Consider the following 4,980-nt stretch of genomic DNA (forward strand, 5'->3'; position numbering starts at 1 on the left):
AGTATTGGCCTCTAGGGCTTACACCAACAATCTCCCACTAGCACTAGAGCCAATTAGACATATCCCTAATGCCCATAGATCTAGTATGGCCATCATGCTTCTGCTGCGCAAGAGGCTTTGTCAGTGGGTCAGCAATATTGTCGAGTGTAGGTACTCTACATATTTTCACATCTCCTCTATCTATTATCTCTCGAATGAGGTGATAACGCCTAAGTATGTGTTTGGATCGTTGGTGAGATCTAGGCTCCTTAGCTTGTGCGATAGCACCATTGTTATCACAATAGAGATCAATGGGATCCACAATGCTAGGAACTATGTCAAGTTCACTAACGAACTTTTTGATCCAAACAGCTTCCTTTGCTGCAGTTGAGGCAGCAATATACTCGGCCTCGGTTGTAGAATCAGCAACTGTATCTTGCTTTGAACTTTTCCAGCTCACAGCGCCACCGTTTAAGCAAAACACATAACCAGATTGCGATCTAAAGTCATCCTTGTCTGTCTGGAAGCTAGCATCGGTGTAACCAATTACAGCCAATTCTTCCTGACCTCCATATATCAAGAATGAGTCCTTAGTCCTTCTCAAGTACTTAAGGATATTCTTAACAGCTACCCAATGGGCATCACCAGGATCAGATTGGTATTTACTCGTTGCACTTAAAGCATACGAGACATCTGGTCGAGTACATAACATGGCATACATGATAGATCCTATTGCAGATGCATATGGAATCTTATTCATGCGTTCCCTTTCTTCCTTAGTTGAAGGGGATTGTGTTTTTGATAGACACATGCCATGTTGCATAGGTATGAATCCTTTCTTGGAATCATGCATATTAAAGCGTCTCAGCACTTTGTCTATGTATGTACTCTGACTTAGGCCAAGCAGTTTTTGTGATCTATCTCTATAGATTCTGATTCCTAATATATAGGCTGCTTCACCTAGGTCCTTCATAGAAAAGCATTTCCCCAACCAAGTCTTTACTTGTTGCAGGGTAGGGACATCGTTTCCAATGAGTAATATGTCATCTACATATAATACCAGGAACACGATCATGCTCCCACTAACCTTCTTGTAGACACAAGGCTCATCTTCGTTCTTAATGAATCCATATTGTTTTACCGTTTCATCAAAACGAAGATTCCAGCTTCTGGAAGCTTGCTTCAATCCATAGATTGATCTTTGTAGCTTACATATCTTATGGGCTTCTTCTGGTATGTCAAATCCTTCAGGTTGTGTCATGTACACATCCTCAAGAAGATTCCCATTAAGGAAAGCAGTTTTGACATCCATTTGCCATATTTCATAATCATGATATGCAGCGATAGCAAGTAAAATTCGAATAGATTTAAGCATTGCAACTGGTGAAAAGGTTTCATCATAGTCAACGCCATGAATTTGTTTATATCCTTTTGCAACCAGTCTTGCCTTATAGGTATGTACCTTACCATCCATGTCAGTCTTCTTTTTGAAGACCCACTTGCATCCTATAGGATTAACTCCTACAGGAGGCTCTACCAAGTTCCAAACTTGGTTCGTGTACATGGAATCTATTTCGGATTTCATGGCCTCTAGCCACTTCTCAGACTCGGGACCAGTTATGGCCTCTTGGTAGGTCACAGGCTCATCTTGATCCATGAGTAATACATCACCTTGATCTGTTATGAGATATCCATATCTTTCAGGTAGGTGACGTATCCTGCTTGACCTACGCTGGTCTTGTTCTACTTGAGCAGGTTGTTCTTCCACAACTACTTGTGTTTCCTGCTCTAATTCCTCCATAGGTGTATCAATGCTTTGCGATTCTTGAATTTCTTCAAGCTCTACTTTCCTCCCACTGGTTCCTTTGGAAATAAAATCCTTTTCTAGGAAAACTCCAGTTCGAGCGACAAACACTTTGCCCTCAGAAGGATTGTAGAAGTAATATCCTCTTGTTTCTTTAGGATACCCCACAAATAAGCATTGGTCAGATTTGGGCTCAAGCTTAGTTGAAATTTGTCGTTTCACATAAACTTCGCAACCCCAAATCTTCATGTAAGACATATGTGGTCTCTTACCACTCCATATCTCATATGGTGTTTTATCAACCTTTTTGGATGGAACACGGTTAAGTGTGTAAGCTGCTGTCAATAGCGCATGTCCCCAAAAGGAGTTTGGAAGATCGGCGTGACTCATCATGGATCGGACCATGTCCAACAGGGTTCGATTTCTTCTCTCAGATACACCATTCCATTGGGGTGTTCCAGGAGGAGTAAGTTGGGATAGTATCCCACACTCTTTTAGATGGTCATCAAACTCTAGGCTTAAATACTCACCACCTCGATCTGATCGAAGAGTTTTAATATTCTTACCTAGTTGGTTTTGTACTTCATTCTTGAATTCCTTGAACTTTTCAAAGGACTCTGATTTGTGTTTCATTAAATACACATAACCATATCTACTGAAATCATCAGTAAATGTGATGAAGTATTGAAAACCTCCTCTGGCTGGTATGTTCAGTGGTCCGCATACATCAGTATGTATGAGGGCCAAAAGATCATTAGCCCTTTCACCTTTTCCTGTGAATGGGGACTTTGTCATCTTTCCAATTAAACAAGATCTGCATGTCTCATATGATTCATAATCAAAAGAGTCCAAGAGTCCATCTTTATGGAGTTTGGAAATGCGTTTCTCATTTATGTGGCCTAACCGACAATGCCAAAGGTAAGTTGGATTTAACTCATTTGGTTTCATCCTTTTAGTATTAATGTTATAAATAGGCATTTCAAGATCAAGGACATATAGTCCATTGTTCATCTGTGCAGTAGCATAGAATATATCATTCAAATAAATTGAGCAACAATTGTTCTTTATTATAAATGAAAAACCAAACTTGTCCAAACAAGAAACGGAAATAATATTCCTGCTAATTGCAGGTACATAATAACAGTTCTCTAACTGAATTATTAAACCACTAGGTAAAGTCAATCCATAAGTTCCTACGGCTAAAGCAGCAACCTTTGCTCCATTGCCAACTCGTAGGTCGACTTCACCTTTTGCCAATTTTCTACTCCTTTTTAGTCCCTGCACATTTGTACAAATGTGAGAACCACATCCAGTATCTAATACCCATGTCACAGAAGTAGATAAATTAATTTCAATAACAAAAATACCTGAAGTTGAAGTCTCTACTCCATTCTTCTTATCTTCCAGGTACTTTGGGCAGTTTCTCTTCCAGTGTCCGGTTTTACCGCAATGGAAGCAGGTGCCTGCTTTTGCTATGCCTCCACTAGGCTTCAAAGCAGCAACGGTGGGTTTGGGTTTGACAACTTCCTTGCCTTTCCCTTTATCACCCTGCTTGATGGGCCTTTTGTTCTGTCTCTTTCCATTTCCGATCATCAGAATGGACTTCCCTTTTGACTTCAGATTCTGCTCAGCCGTTCTTAACATGGCTAGCAGCTCAGGAAGCGATTTGTCCATATCATTCATATTGAAATTTAGGACAAACTGACTGAATCTATCTGGCAACGATTGCAAGATCAAATCAGTCGCAAGTTCCTTTCCGAGGGGAAAACCCAGTCTGTCAAGGTTTTCCACATACCCAATCATCTTGAGTACATGGGGACCTACAGAGGCTCCCTCAGCTAACTTGCCTTGAAAAAGGGCTTTTGAAACTTCAAACCTCTCATGCCTTGCTTGCTCTTGATAGAGCAGCTTCAGGTGTTCGATCATATCGAATGCTGACATGTTCTCATGTTGCTTTTGCAATTCTGAGTTCATGGTAGCTAGCATGAGACAAGCAGTTTCATTGGCATCATCGACATGCTTCTTATAAGCATCTCTTTCTGCCTTAGGTGCAGAACTAGGAGGTTCCTCTTCAGGAACAGGTGTCTCCAAGACATACAGCTTTTTATCATGTTTGAGGACAATCCTCAGGTTTCGGTGCCAATCCAGAAAATTTGTCCCAGACAATTTTTCCTTGTCAAGGATCGATCGCAAAATGTTGTTAGAGGTGTTTGTTGTCATGGTAATCTACATAAGAAATAATGAAAATATAAGTATCATTGACATATTTAATTAGGCCTTTAATTAAACATGCTCCCACTATTTTACTCAAAACAAATGACCCTCATCATCTGATTCGGAAAATCCCGTTGGAAGATTTTCTAGTGGGTCGAGATCCATATTTCACTTCGTTCTAAGTCCGCGTAGGCGGATTACACAAAACTAGGTTATTTAGGTAGGAACTCCTTCCAATTGTATCTCATACAACTCTCGAAAATTTCAATTGGGTGAATAACTCCTTATTCTAATCCATCATATGGATTATTCCCAACTTTTGCTTCTAAACATATATAATCTTATTATAATTTGTTTAGTTAAGTTTGACCCATTGTTTTAACAGTTGGATATTACAATTATCCCATCGCACCTTACTAATATATAGATCATGCACCTCGCGTAGGCGAAACCTACAATTTCCATTACTAGTCTTGATGAGTGTTAAAACTTGGAAAGCTTAAAACTTAATATTTAGTTTTGAGGGAATTGCAATTTTACTGATCTCACCGGCTTGTTTATCATATAAACGGTCTCTCACATGCATCAACATACATACACATGCATCAACATACATATAAACAAAATGAAACAGTTATGGCCCCTAGCGCAATTGTTCTCCCAAGCCAATGAGAGAACCTAAGCTAACCTATAACGATCTAAGCTTCTCCAAGCAAGATCTTCAAGGTTGTCTTCCTTTGGCACTGACTTCTTTGCTTTCTTCATATCATTACATTACATGAAAGAAACTCGTTTTACATACGAGGGAGTGAGATGAGAAAAGAAGTTACATTTGGGAGATTAAGAGAGAGGCACGACACGCAGGTCGTATTTTAAAATCCAAAACAAAACAAAGGAAAACTAAGGCCATAACCGATCACCACAAGACAATAATAAAAACTTTATTATTATTATTAATTCCTTTAATTAATCAAATTAAATTT

The sequence above is a fragment of the Lathyrus oleraceus genome, chromosome 5, assembly GCF_024323335.1.
Source record: "Lathyrus oleraceus cultivar Zhongwan6 chromosome 5, CAAS_Psat_ZW6_1.0, whole genome shotgun sequence".
Taxonomy (NCBI): domain Eukaryota; kingdom Viridiplantae; phylum Streptophyta; class Magnoliopsida; order Fabales; family Fabaceae; genus Lathyrus; species Lathyrus oleraceus.